At 44.8% G+C, this 15,413-nt stretch overlaps 1 pseudogene across 1 annotated transcript in view; it reads left to right on the forward strand.

Moving 5' to 3' along the window:
* LOC144790702 (cytochrome P450 2D28-like) overlaps nucleotides 1-15,413 on the forward strand; it is a 398,581-nt pseudogene that overhangs the window by 226,067 nt on the left and 157,101 nt on the right. The window contains exon 4 of the transcript XR_013602251.1: nucleotides 3,389-3,549. The product of XR_013602251.1 is annotated as a cytochrome P450 2D28-like (transcript). The remainder of the gene's footprint in view (nucleotides 1-3,388; nucleotides 3,550-15,413) is intronic.

The following is a 15,413-nucleotide window of genomic DNA, read 5'->3' on the forward strand; positions in this document are numbered from 1 at the left end:
TCTACGACTGTGCAGACCTATACGTCATTGGGTTATACCTACATTCAGTTTGTACATATATACAGCACAGTATATACTTATGCCAGCCTGACCTGACAAAAACGTGTCTTTAAGTTATCAACGTACCACCGGGGTAACTAGACAACATGAGCTTGTCCTTAAGTTATCAACGAACCACCAGGGTCACTAGACACTTTTAAGTGTATATGCCAAATGTCAACAATGTGAAAGAACGATAAGACATGTTTGTGCTCTATTTTTATGATGTTGTATAACCAATGTTGACACTGTTATTAGCATTCAAAATAGGTTTATGTTCTACCTTGAAGATGCTTATATGTATAGAGACAATAGACATAGTCAAATGGGTTCAATACAGATGTTTTGAGCAATAATGCGGTATATCAATAGACATGAAAGAATGACTAGCGGTACAATGAACATGTTATAAACGAGTGTAAACTGCTTCACCAGGAAAAGAATTATATAGTAAAAAATTTTCATAATTATTATTTTTACAGAACATCGATGGTACAGTCCTGAGGAAGACACAACTTACGTGTCGAAACGCGTCGACAGGAAACCATCATTTTTTATAATGTTTATTGAAATTTTAACCTTAACAGATCATGTATAGTTACAATGAAGTTTGCATTGACTCTGAACATTGTAATGCATTTTTATCATATGAACTTTTTATGAATATTTGAAAAATTAAAACCAATTTTATTGGAGAAAGCAGTTTGTCTAATGTTGTTGTAGATAATTCTATCTACATGTGTACTTGCTAGTCACGTTTGTGCATGCCTGGGAATTTTTGCTTACATATATTCTCTACCCTGACCCAGGATTGCTATTTGCACCAGGGGGCTCCTGTTACTTTACATAGTCTAGCAGTATAAGCGCCATAGGGTCTCCTGTCACTCCCGTGTAGTCAAAGTGAGATATAGCTCTTTGAATATGATCGGTAGTAGATCGTCCAGGAACGAACCCATGTTGCCGTTCCGAAACTATTTTATGGATAATAGGTGCCAGCCGTGATGCCAGTATTTAAGAATAGAATTTCGAGTCCCCATTGATCAAAGTAATGGGGCGGTAGGAACCCATTTCTTTATCATCCTAGTTTTTTTTAGGGAAGACTATTATTTTGGCCGATGACCAGGACCGATGACCCGGTCCAGGTCTTTGCTGTGATGTAGGAGAAGGCTCTTTGGCCTGCTCTGGTTCTGTGGATGCGTGGGGTCTCTGCCAGGGGGAGGCCGGCGGGGCGGGGGTTCCTTTTGAGTGTGTGGAAGGAGACTCTTTCGTTGAGGTATTTGGGTCTCATGTTGTGGAGGGATTTGTAGGCATGGGTGTGTAGCTTGAAGGTTACTCTCTTCTCAATGGGGAGCCAATGGAGGTCTCGTAGGTACTGGGTCATGTGCTCGTTTCGTGGTATTCCGAGGACGAGTCTGGCTGTGGTGTTATGGATGGTTTGGAGCATGTGTAGCAGGGTCTTGTTGATTCTGGCATAGAGGGTGTTGCCGTAGTCCAGTCCGCTGTTATGAGTGCAGGGATGATGTTCTTTCTGTATTGGGGGGATCCACTTGAAGGTCTTGCGGAGGATGCGGTGGGTGTTGAAGCGGATATATGACATTACAGCGCATGCTTTTACCACGCATGCCTTTACAACGCTATTTTTACAACGCATGCCTTTACAACGCATAGTGCTTTGGGGCGCTGGATAGTGAATAGTTTATTTTACTATTCCAACTTCAGTCCCCGTGGATAGTAGGGAAGGTGTTGGATAGTAAATTAAACCTATTCCCTAGCCTAGAGCGCCCCCCAGCGCAATGCGTTGTAATGGTTTGCGTTGTAAAAGTTGCGTCGTAAAGGCACTGCGTTATAAAAGTTGCATTGTAAAGGATGTTTCCCTGTTGAAGCAGGTGGAGGCAGCGGCGGCGATCTTGCGGGTCAAGGTGAGGGGAGTTTAAAATGATGCTGAGGTTCTGGGCGTGGTCAGTCAGGGTGGGTGGGATTCCAAGGGCAGGGGGCTACCAGGAGCTGTCCTATGCAGTGGGGGAGGGTCCAAGGACGAGGACCTCTGTCTTCTCTGAGTTCAGTTTTAGGCAGCTGTTACTCATCCAAGCAGCGACGTGTTTCATTCCTTTTTGAAAGCTGAGTCTGGTGTCTTCAAGAGAGGATGAGCTGAGTGTCGTCAGCGTAAGATACTATGCTGAGCCCCTGCTGTCTGACAATGGCAGCAAGGGGGGTCATGTAGATGTTTAAGAGCGTGGGGCTGAGCGAGGATCCTTGGGGTACTCCACAGTTGATCTCTGTAGGTTCGGAGAGGAAGGGTGAAGTCTGATCCTTTGGGTTCTGCCGGAGTGAAAGTAGTGGATCCAGTCGAGGGAGGTCCCTTGTATACCAGCATCGTGGAGTCTGGCAGCGAGAGTGCATTGTTGGATGGTGTTGAAGGCTGCAGAGAGGTCTAGTAGGATGAAGGTCTCAGTGTGGCGCTGGTCGAGTAGCATGCAGATGTCATCGGTGGCAGAGAGGAGGGCAGTCTTGGTGCTGTGTTGCTGCGGAAACCAGACTGGGAGGAGTCGAGGATGGCGTTCTCGTTGATGAAGGTGGTCAGCTGGGCGGTCATGAATCTCTCAGTGACTTTGGCTGTGAAGGAAAGGAGTGAGATGGGCCGGTAGTTTTTCCAGTCCTTCGGGTCGGCCAATGGTCTCTTGAGGAGGGGCTTGACCTCTTCCTGCTTCCAGTCGTAGGGGAAGATGCCGGATCTGAGGGAGATTGTCCGGCCTTGTTCGGGTGCCATGGCGGCAGCAGCTTTGTAGTAGATGTGCGGTGAGCAGGGATTGGGGGGGCTCCTGAGTGGGTGTTCTTCATGGTCGTGGTGGTGTCTTCAGTGGTGGCGGTTTTCCAGTGGTGGAGGGGGGGAGGTGGTGGGGCCCGCAGTCTGTTTACTTAAGTTGTCGTAAAGTGCCTTGATTTTCAGGTGGAAGTAGGAGCTGACCTTGTTGCAGAGGTCCTGAGATGGTGGGACGTCCTGCTTTAAGTTGTGGAAAATCAGTTATTATATTAAAATAAATAAATGCCACCCAAGCAGTCAGACACCTTCACCATTCCTAAGTGTATTCAATTTGACCATCAATGAACTTTCTAGGGAATGTTCTAAAGAAACACAAAGGAAAGGGGGGTGAACCGTTAGGGGCCTGATTGTAGATTTGAAAATAAAACTAAACAAGACATGGAAAATGGATGAAATTTAAAGTTAAAAGAGTCCACAATTTCTTTGTGAATTTACAAGTTCTTTCATATATTGGTGTCTTTCCCTTTACCTCCCAACTCAAGTCAGACCCTTATTTTCCAACATGACTTTTGCTGTCTGTATTCTCAGGGAGACCTCTGAATCCTGATCACCTAATCACGGGCTGTGTAACCAATGTCATCTCTGCTGTGGTGTTTGGGCATCGTTTTTCCTTCGAGGATGATGTTCTGCACCGCCTCATGGAAGCCACAAAAGCAGCGGTACCTTTTCTGAGTTCCTTCTGGGGCCAGGTAAGATAGTGTTCTTTCATTTTATCTCTCTGATTTATTGTATACTTATCATATACTTTAAGGCAACAAATACATTGCCAGATAATTTAAGATGTGAGTAGACAGTCGTACATTTCTGCTTTGCTGGTGAAAAATAAATAACCATTAATAATAATTATTAAGAAAATCCTGGTGGCAATGTTTGTAATGATTTCCTATAACCTTCAGATTTGCAATAGTCTTCTCATTGGCTGTATAGTTGATCAATTCTTCCAGCCATACTTCAAACTGCACTATTCGGCTATTGTCGGCAATAGCAAAGCAACATAAACACATTTTGGGTTTTTATAGTTAGAGTAGCACTCTCATTACAACACCTAATATTAATAATCCACTTTGCATCAATCTGCAGCCTTTTATGTTTGATTACCTCCAAGGAACTCTTACCAAAAGTGTTGTTCAGGCAGACATTATTAGTACATATGAAGATTACCAGGTGCATCTGTTTGACATATACAAAATTTATTTTCACCAGGTTCTAAATAAATGCGGACATTGCAAAATCATGGCAGTAGAGAGGCCAGAGAATGTTTAAACACATGATACAATTCCTCCCCAGTAATATTGCTATTATTTGATATTCTCTGTTGCCTTGGGAGCTATGTCCTCTTCTCTGTCCATTCATGTTCAGTAACATTTTGCTTTTCATTTTCGATTAATTATTTTGCACTAAGTTCTATCAACGAGTCTTACTTATTCAATGGTTTAAATAAATGAAGGATCTGGAAGTACTGAAAAACACATTCTGGCACTGTCAAAATGATTTTAAAGTGTCAGCTGATTGTCAGGGCTGTCATTGTTATTGATATTCATCAAATTCTGTACAGATATGGATGATTTTTTTTTTTAAGTAAAGGCCTGACCATAGCATGTTTCCAGGCATTTGTAAAAGTGTCATCCAAAAGTGATGCCTTTAAGAGTTGAGTGAGCAGGTCCATAGATTTGGTTTCAAGATTGCCCAACACTGAGACGGTGCAAGGGTCGGGCAGCGAGCCTGACTTAGTAATGTTGAGGAGACATACAGTTGGAAGATCCAGGAGCTGGAATGTGCTCAAAGACCAGGGCCCAGCAAGGTGTCCGAATTGAGAGAACGGTTCTAGTGTGGGGAAAAGGAGGCCTGGATATCGTCCCCTTTCTTTTAAAAGGAAGTGGCTAACTCCGCACTCTGATATTGCGAGTGGGGGAGAGCTGGGGCTGTATTTGTTAACAGAAGGAGGATGAAGTTGGTATAAGGATTCTCCCATTCTATTAGTTTGGTAAACTTGAATGTTCAGATTTTGTAAATCTCCATATTCTAAATAGTGTGAGATTGTGATCTGTAGGTAATTTGGATACTGCAAGTTCCACATTTTAAATTACCCTTTTTTGTGTATTCTGCAGTGCTTAATTTGCAAATAAATAAGTGCCAGGGTACTTGTCAGGATGCTAGTGATAGTAACAACAAAACTACTAACTCTCACTCTCCTACAAGTGAGACAATTAAGACTATTCCATGCCCCCAAATCTATAAGAATGGCTTAGGCGGCAGGTATTAGTAATTTTTAATGTATATTGAATTAATGATTGACTGTTGTTGTGGTCATATGACACAACACTACCTTATGGCAGACTGTCACAAGCTCCGGTGTTGACAATTAAGTGACGGTGCAGAGCACAGGAATCCACTGTTCAAATTAAGCACTGGTTTTCTAGGATCCTTACATACGAGTCATCTTCTCCTGCATGGATTGTTATTCCCCAATTCCCTAATGTGCCATTTTTGGGATGATTCTGCCAATTCAGGTATGCCCACAGCATCTTGGTTGGCTTTCTAACTTCGCTTCAGCACAGATAGCAAATCACAAAATGATACAAAATCCAGTCCAAGTAGGGAATTGATTATCTTTAAAACAGTCCCTCCAGTCACAATGCTATGGCAGTCCCTAGATCAATACCTTGGAATAAAACATATGGTATTAGGCCCCACCTCCAGGAACTTGTACATCTTTGTTCATTTTACCACCATTTACATTTTTAGTTCTTCCTCCCCGGAGACCAGGCCCGGCTTTAGCGCTAGTGGCGCCTGGTGCAACAATCTTTTATGGCGACCCCCATTACCTCATTCTTAGAATCCCTCAACCAGCAAGATGCCCTTCATCGCTCCATAGACCCTCTCTCGAATACATTTAATTTTTTGGAAGCACTGGTAAAGGCTGGTTTTAATAATCCACTCAGCTATCCACATAAAATGCAGATCTATTCTTTGGAACAGGCATATTTACCCTTTGTGAGTGAAAACTGCTACTAGACAAAATTCAGATCTCTCTCTCACTCTCTCTCACTCTCTCTCTCTCTCCTTCTCTCTCTCTCTCTCTCTCTCTCTCTCTCTCTAGCAGGAACAATAATCACAGGAGTTTTTGTGACATTTGTATTTCTATCTGAAAGCTGGACACACAAGGAACTCTGCAACACGTGCTTTTAAATGATAAATCATTGCTAAACACAGTACACCCCCGAGGTCAGTGCCAACCTCCCTTGCAGAACAGCGCCCAGTGCGACCGCTTCTGTAGCACTGCCCTAAAGTCAGCCCTGCTGGACATATCTTGGGAAATGTCAAAATGCATATCTTTTGTCATCACATCATTATATTATCAGAGATTTCCACTAGCTTATGTAACTGACAATGATTCAACTTCTAATGAGCCCTTTTGGGGGTTTGTAGGCAACTTAGGTTTTGTTAACTGGATTCTATAACCTTACAACATGTCTTTAACAAGTAGTTCAAGTTCTGGTGGTTTTTAATATTTTCATGTTAGTATTGTGAGGTTCTACCACTGCGTTTGAAGGTAATATGTTTGAGGAGGTCATATTATTAGTTTTTGGGGATTGACAATGGTGCAGGATGGCTCCCAGGTATGGAAGTTGACGTAACAATACAGTCAGATCCGACTTTGACAGTCCCACAGATGCTTTTTTCCTTTACCTGCACCTTTCCCTGGCCTTGAACGGTCTCCAATGTGGGGGATTAGTATGATCAGTAGGGTCAACAAGACTGGATTTGAAGGTAGAGCAACTGGTACTATGATCCTGCATCTCTTAGGGCAGTGTAAATTATCAGGATGCCAGGACACTTTGTACATGACTTGTCACAAAATAAACAAAGGGTTGATGTTCAGAAAGCAAAGGGTTTATTTCCTGAGTCAACATTCAAGCATTCTTTTAAGTACTTCCCTTTTGACAGCTACAGGCTGAGATGAATGGCCCTGTTTGTTTCTTTGGGGAGAGCACCCATATGTTGATGTTTCCTATTATTTTTTTAAAATCTTTTATATGGCTGTGTTTATTCAATTTAGTTGCATGGTTTCATGTTTTTGAATTATTCTACCGCTACCTCCTCCATCATTCCATTCTTTTATTGATGGCAGCAATATGAGATGCAGAGTGCTGCTTAACCACAATGTGGACATTTAACTTTGAGGCCTGTGTGGTCAAGGCCCACCCTATTATATCTAAAGTCCTGCATATTGTTCTCAATATAGGGAGAATGGGTTGAGCAGGTGGAGTTTCAGATGTTGCCTGATTTAGTTTGCTAGTATCCAATCCATCTTGTGACATGCAACATAGTGAGAGTTAAATGAACAAGAACAACACAGCATTTATATAAAAATACTTCTATTTATTACACAACACTCACTAACACATTGGTGCATCCCCTACCCAGAGATATCAACAAAATACACAAGAATACTTTAAATGAAAACAGGTAAATAGCACAAATGCAATGGTCTGAGAGGGGGGGTCAACCCACATACTAAGAGAGTTGAAGAGAACTGTAAAGCAGAATGGGATTTGGACCAGAAGACCCAGAGGAGGCAGGGACACAAGGAACCACCGAAGGTAAGTACCCAAGAACTCCACTGAGGATGTGTGCAGAGTGGGAAGAACAATGGAGTCAATGGAGAAGTCATGTTGCAGTTTTGCAGAAGAAGGACCCTTTCCAGAGGACCCTGAAGACTTCCTTTGGAGGACAGAAGGTTGGAGAGTTACCCCACCCCTCGATGTCCCAGGAACCAGATTAACTACACCAGGGAAGCCAGGTGCATAGGGGTGAGGAGAAGTCAGAAACCTTCGTAGACAATAATGGAAGACCAGGAAGAAAATGCTTCTGGAGAAGAAGGTGAAGAAGTCCAGTGGAATCCAAGGGTGGATTCTGGAAGTGAAGAACCGGCAAGCAGAGGGAACAGAGTTTATGCCCTTCGGAAGTGACCAGGGGGCACGGAGACATAATGCCCACCAATGTCCAGAGGTTCTGAAAAGTCAATGGTGGCCATGTCACTGCAGCTGGGGAAGACCAGGAGCTGTGAATGAGCGGTTCCATGTTGTATATCAGTGACCAGGTGGTCGGGGGTCTGGTGGGAGCACCAACAAACCTTGGTAGCTGCAACTGGTGTGGAAGACGAAGAAGGAGCAATGTTGAGACCAGCAAGGTCAAAGGGACTCACCAACAGCACAGGAGTCAGAGCAGGATTTGAGCAAGCAGGAGAACCCACTGAAGCACTAGAAGACCCTCAGGAGGTTCCACAGACTGAAGGCACAGGAGTCACAAGAGGAGCTTGAGCAGTTCACCAAAGATGAAGGCCCACGGTGCAGAGGATGCAATGAGGTTGGTGATCTTGGAGGGAAGAGATGCTGGAGGTTGGAGCTTCTTGTAGCTCAAGGATCGCTGGAGTGCAGAGTCAACAAGCCTTGGCAATGGCAAGCGGATGTAGTACAAAGGGGTTAGGTCATAGCGGTTCCGACGAGGGATACTGGCCTAAAAATTGCAGAGAAGACACATCAGGCCTCAAAAGAGTTGCAGAACCACCACCTGTGTTGTTGAGCCTCGCATAGTCTGTAGTCTGGAGCAGCAGACAAGTCAGCTTTGTTGCGATGCCTGCAGATGTAGGGGAGTGACTCTTTCACTCCAAGGGAGATTTCTATGGGTTTCCTTGATGTCCACAGATCTGTTGAAGAACCTAGAAGAATCACAGGCACAGGCAACAAAGAAGACTTGGAGAACAGCGAGATCAGGAGCAGCAGTAGTCTTGCTTGATGCAGTCTCAATTCCAGTTGAAGTCCAATGAAGTCCAAGTGTCCAAACAGTTGAAGAGTGACATAGTTTCAGGCTTAAGTCTTGTCCCACGACAAATCTAAGAGACCACCCACAGGTAAGCCCTTAAGTACCCTAAGGAAAGGGTTGGAACAACTCAGGAGTCTCTCCCAGAGGAGGGGCTGGACAGAGGGGAAGATACACCAGTGTCCTTTGTCAAGTTTCGTGCCAGAGCGGGATTCCAGGGCTCCCTGGACTGGCTCAAACTGGAGTATGCAAGAAGAGCACCAAATGTGCCATTCAAAGCAATCTAGTGGCGCTAGCAAGCACCCCCACCCCAGCCCAATACACTAAGTCCTGTCTGGGAGGTGGTCATACCTCCCTGTGACAGTAAACCTATTGTTCTACCTTCCCCTGCTCGAGCTTGGCTCAGCAGCAGGAAGGCAGAATTTCATTTGGTTTCGGCACTAGCACTAGCTTGCTGGAAGACCCTGAAAAGCTGTTACCGGGAGTACGGAGAGGTACCCAAGGGAGACCCCCCCCAACACTGGAATCTGTGTTGGGGTATGATTCCAACATGATTGATACCAAACATATCAGGTTCAGTTCAGCCACTATACACTTAGACATCTTGTAATGACTGATGTCCACTATATGTATTAAAATGGCTGACCGCACTTACAAAGCCTGGAGCATTGACTCCGGGATTTGTAGGGGTGGCCTGCTCATGCAGGGGTACCCTCACACTTATAACCAAGCACCCTGCCCTCAGGACTGAAGAGCCTGCCAGAGGGTTGTCGTATAGGTTTTAAGTGCAGTGACCTCAATTATAAGGAAACCTATATCTGTTGCTAGAGGTGCAAGCACCAACTCACACAGGCTGAAATGGCAGGCCTGTAGTCAAAGTTTAAGTAGACTCCCATGGGTGGCAAAACACATACTGCAGTCAATAGGAGACCCTGGTGTACCTATGCCCTGGGTACCTTAGTACTATATACTGATTAGCAGGATCCCAGTCATACTGAAACCAAGCACAGAATGGAGGTAACCATGCTATAAGGATCCTACCTTCCTACACAATACCGCCTGTGCCCATCCTCTTTCTTTTTCAATTGAAAAATAAGTTTTCTCTTAGGCTGTCATTTAGATGAATTAATTTAGGTCTTGCATTTGAACGTGATCCTGTTGCTTGTCATTTTCACGGTTTCTTAGCCTAATGGAAATAAATACATGGCAAGTTTTAAACGTAACTGAGTGAAAACCCCCATAATTCTTGTACTGAAGAAGAAATATATTTTAAATCAGCAGCTGCCACACACTCAGGTATAAAGATTAAATGGACAATTCTCATTCCTAATGGATTGCAAATGTAAACAGAGCACAAGTCCTTAGCAGGACAAAGTCCAGTTTATTGATCCAAGTGGTTTGGGTATACCAAAGTACAACATAATGAAAGTGCAGCCAACATGTGTTTCGCCCTCTGTAGAACGCAGGCTTGGGACTTTCTCAAGGCTGGAGGAAGTGCATAAACTTAAACACCAAAACACAATCACCAATTGTGCATACAGTTTAAAAGTCAATATACAGAGAAAGGAGGCGCATTGTATAAAGCATACATATACAGATGGACTGCACCCAAAAGAGAATGCAATAAAGAGATTAAAAAATATATATTATACTAGATTGCCCTATGGTTTGCCCGAATGAGACTAGATGTAAGAAATAAAGTTAATAACCATGAGGCAGTAATGTTAATTAATGCAAATTAATCAAGATCATCAACATTACAAACAACACAAAAAATTGAAATTGCACATACAGATTGATGGAGCATGGCTGATCCAGTCAAGGATCCTGTGGGCATTGGTGTACCACGAATAGTAAATGCCACATAGTCACAGAGTACACAGGAAGGAAACAGTAGATGAGTAAAAAGATACAAATGGCCGATTATAGTTCAAGCAATAAAAAAAATATAATGTTAGTTGCGATGTGCTGAGGACACCATGCATTATGCACTTAAGGTAGGATATGCGGTGGTCAAGACGCTATCCATGACTAGATGAGGGTGCATACTGTGAGTTAGAAGGTGGAACATTATATTGGGCAAAATACCATAACATTACATATGTACAAAGCGCTAGTATAGTCTTGTTACAAGTGACCATAAGCGCTAGTGTCATCTTCAAGAGGAACATTAGGCCTATTCGCACTACCGATGTGTATTGATTGGTGGGAATTGAGGCTTGCCATTTAATCTATGCACCACCTCTGACGGCCAATTTTACTTCCAGTTTCCTTCCAAATGGGTTGGAGGCTCTCCACTTCTGGACCTTTGACTCAAAGCAAAAAAGATCCCATTGGACACCTCTGGGACACTGAACCCCTTTCTATACACTACATATGATCTCTGATATGGCAGCTCCATAACTCCTGTCCTCATCATACCCGTCTTCTCAGCTTTGGTTCTCAAACACTGACTTTACTGCTAAAAGCTGAGCGTGCATGGTGTCAGGCAGACTGTACTCAGGGCTTAGACAATGCAACTTTATCACTTAGAGTAATTAAGACGTAGTCTCCTAGGAATGTATTGAAAATCCACATGCCTTATGAATAACTTTGGAAAACAATATTTTAAACTTATATTTCTCCACTTTGACTGCATTGTGTAATTTTGCACTCATAACCTTTTGCCTAAAACAAGGCAGAGAGCAGTGGAGCCGTGGAGAGCACCCTGAGCAGTTTGCCGTGAGCGACAGCAGTAGCAGCATCGGCGGCCATTGGAAAACGCCGGCGGGTTGCGGCTGCATCGGTCTGGGCTCTGTTCACGAAACCCCCCGCAAAACGCCGACCGGACAGAGGCCTTGAAGCCGGCAAAGTGCCGGGTGCCAAGTGGTGAAGCCCTGTGGCGTGTGTGCAGCGGGCGAGCGGGAGCACCGGGAGAACTGCACACCGGGAACCACCGCGGAAGATCAGCAGAGACAGCGGATTGCCCAGGGCAACGAGGAGTTGGGCCCATGGACCACGGGGCAAGCGAGGAGTCGAGCATGGGGTCTCCGGCGTGCCGGCGTCTGCTTTCCGCCCTGCCGCCCGGCTATCTTCCTTTCTACTCCCCTTCACCTCTGTGCATCTGCCCCGGCGTGTCCCAGTGAGTTTCGAGGCAGAGGCAGCTTCGAGGGGAGATCCAGTCCAGGTCTTGTGGAGTGTTCATGTGAGCAGTTGCAGCATTGGCAGTAGCAGCGGCGGCCGTGAAGCGGTGGAGGTAGGGGGAGCCCAGGAGAACTGCGGAACTGCGAACGCGAGAAACTGCAAGCCGCACCAGGTGCTACAGTGCTACAGCTATAGCGAAAGTCTAGGATCACAGCAGGAGTTGCACTGCTGCAGTGTTGCGGTAAGCCGCGGATCCCGCTAATTGTAGCAGGACTATTACATAGAGGCTGCACACAGAGGCTGCAGTGTGGAGTCGTGGGATTTGCAGGAGGCTGCAAGGGGGCTATAGCGGTCCTTGCCAGGAGAGCGGAGTTCCTGTCTCAGGCCTCCCGATTCATCGAGTGTAGAGCTGCAGGGGACGGAACCTAGAACACCGTGGTCTCACCCTAAAATAAACTTACTGCCTAGGAAAGTTGTTCTCGCCTCACCCTAAGCTAAAGCCTCAGCCTCAGTGCCGGTTTTGATTTGGTTTGGGTACCAGGCACCAGTTAAGCCCAGCAAGTAACCTTTGCAACCCCAGGTGAAGCACGAACCGTACTGTATATTTCAAGAGCATTTCAGCGGCGTAAGTGTCTACCCTATGCGCAAGATGACTTCTAAAAAATTACGCTCTGGTCGCGTACTTACCTCATCTCCTAGCTGTATAAGGAAATTGAGGAGATCATATAGTGGAACAGAAAATGTACAACATCTTTGCTATAAATCTCAATGTCAATCAACTATCACGGCTTTCTTTCGGAAAGCTCCCCTGACTGTTCCTGCAGAGGCAATATTGGGACAAGATAGCATGCATTCCAAGTTTGCCTTAGTAACATCGCCCCCCCCTGTCTACAGGGGAAGTTCAGGGAAACCTTTATGGTTCCACGGGGAGTTCAAAAATGTCCCAAGAATGGGCAAGGGGCCAGATAAGATCAGGCACGGAAGATGAACGAATTAGCTCTTTACTAGATATATCTTCAAGGACAAACTTGGTTCCTGGCCCTTGTGGTAACGATCCAATCCAATGGTTTCAACAGTCACAACGTAGTCCATACACCCCTTCGAATCCATCAAAAACGGGGTTTCCTGCTGTTGGTATACCTGTTGCTTCGGACGCTGATCTGCATGCAGTCATGGGTTCGGATCACCCTCTTAACCAGCAGAATCAGGAATCCTCTTCATTGAGCAGAAAATAATCATCCAGCAAGATCGAGGGTAAATATGTTGCCATTATGGAGGGGAACATCGTCAAGGGACCCAGTGTAGAGGGTGTGTTTGGGGATGTTGTAGGAACTAGGGAGGATGCCGGGAAGGATATTGTTGCAATTGTGGAAACGGCTTCATCTAGTGGAGAACCCAACTTAAGGGAAGACTTTACACTCCCAGACATTGACACTGATGTTCTAATAAGGGGGTGGGGAGCCATTAACATACACCCTGCGAAGAACACTGTGAAGAGCGGGTATCCAATTAGCAGTCCGATGGAAAAGAACATTTGCACCGTAAACTCCCCCCCAGGCGCCTCTCAATGCCCCTATTATATTGTAGTACAAATCCCCTGAATGGTAACTCTGTGGAGTCCGTCTATGATGCTCATGATGTTCATGATGTATTTTTGCCTTGTTCACTTCCACATTTGAGCAACGATAGGGATGGAGTGCCTTTGGAATTCTTTTTATGCATTGAAAGGCTTTTAAGTTCTATTTTGTCTTTGTTGGAGAAATCTGTTTTTAGTTCAGATCATATGCTGGAAATGATCTCCGTAATGCTGTTTGAAATACAAAAAGTTAATAAATTAGGCACCATTATTCCCCCCTCCTTTATACCTGCACGATTGGATGAACAAATCGATGTTAGTCCCCCTTTATTTGCACCCTGCGTAGAACACAGAGACGTGTCTGTTCAAGCAGGTACACCTCTCTTCTCACTGTCCCCAATAGAAGCTTCCTGCAACCTTGAAAATGAAGAGCTAGGATTAAGCTTACTCTTTGAGGAAGCTGCAGGGGGCCCTCTCCTGGGACACGTCCCACTAAAACTTTACCCTTTATTTATCAAGGGGAAAAGGGGGGCCGGCGAAGCCATTAAGGAAGCAGAGAATATTGAGGGTCAAAAAGGTGCAGGAGTGATAGAGGGGGAGGTCCAAAATCCATTTGCCCCTCAGGCCCAACCTCCAAACCCCCTGGTGGACTTGGGAACGAAAGTAGTGAAGAGGGGTAAGCTCTTAATAAACCGCAAAGGAGAAAACAGGAATAAGAAACAAAAAAGGAGAAGACGATTACCTAAAAGAAAAATGTTAAAGTTACACTTCCCACAGATCCCAGATAGTCAGAGTGCTGCTCAGACTGCAACGGAGGAGGGTGGTTGTCAACTACTCACTGGAGAAGGTGCACCCAGGAACCCAGTTGCAGTACTTCCGTCTCCTAATGGGAGAGTTGGGGCTACTGGAGCAGTAGCGGCATCACCAAGTTTTCCACTGCAGTCCCCTTTAGTACCTCATTGTCTTCTGCCTAGTGAGGGGGATGATTCCTTGGGGAGGAGAAATATATTAGGAGGTGGAGACCCTACATCTCAAATATGGTCCACAGTTCGGGGGGTTGAACTAGATGGTAAACTAGAGGTGGGGTCTCTCACACAGATTGAGTCCAACGCGAAGGTACAGGTGGTTAATAATAGCGATAAGGTGCCTCTATGGATTCCACAAAGAAATGTGGTAAAGAAAGTCAATACGGTGCAGACCGCTTCATCGCCCATAGTGGATTTCATCTGGCTATTTGAGTCCGAACTTGTTCCGATAAATAGAGGACTCCTTCTTAAAATCTTTTCTGAAATAGAGGCATTGCAGTTGTTAGAAAGCAGGGATATTTTAAATGTGAATATTATCCAGCACGAGAATGTTTCCTTTTCTAGAGTCACCTTTTGTTCCCTGTTAGTGGCCAACTTAGCCATACAGAACAGCGAGCAATTTTTAAAACGAGGGTTAGATATAACTTCTCTAGCAAATTTCGAGGATTATTTCACTAGGTGTAGTACAATCCCACGCCCTCAAGATCTGAGGCCGGGTAATCCCATGGTGTTGAACGCCATGGGCCCCGACTTCGACTCTCCTATGGGTAACACTAAAAATATTATGGTCTCATTAACTAAAAAGGGCCGTTCAATAAACTTGGTGCCTGATTCTGTAGTTGCGTGTCATCCCCCTAATAAAGAAGATGACTTAGCCCAGTGAAGTTGGGTAGCAAAAACCCTGAATACCAACCGTCCAGAGGTAGAAAGAAGTGCTCCTCTGAGGTAGCCAGGGGGGGCTACTTCTGTCCTGGAACATGGCTGGTCTGGGGCACAATGAAGAAAAATTTAATTTTTTAAAATCTTTAAACCCTCTGATTATATGCCTACAAGAGACTTGGGCGTGTGAAGATCTCGATTGCAATGTGTTTTTTACTCTTTCTTGTTACGCTAAGCACTCTGAAAGGGGACATGCTAGTGGGGGATCGCCATTTTGCTTAAGAACAGTATTAATTGGAATCAGAAAGTTTTTTATCATCCATCTAATCTCTGTATTTGCCTGAAG

Source organism: Lissotriton helveticus, chromosome 11, assembly GCF_964261635.1.
Source record: "Lissotriton helveticus chromosome 11, aLisHel1.1, whole genome shotgun sequence".
Classification (NCBI taxonomy): domain Eukaryota; kingdom Metazoa; phylum Chordata; class Amphibia; order Caudata; family Salamandridae; genus Lissotriton; species Lissotriton helveticus.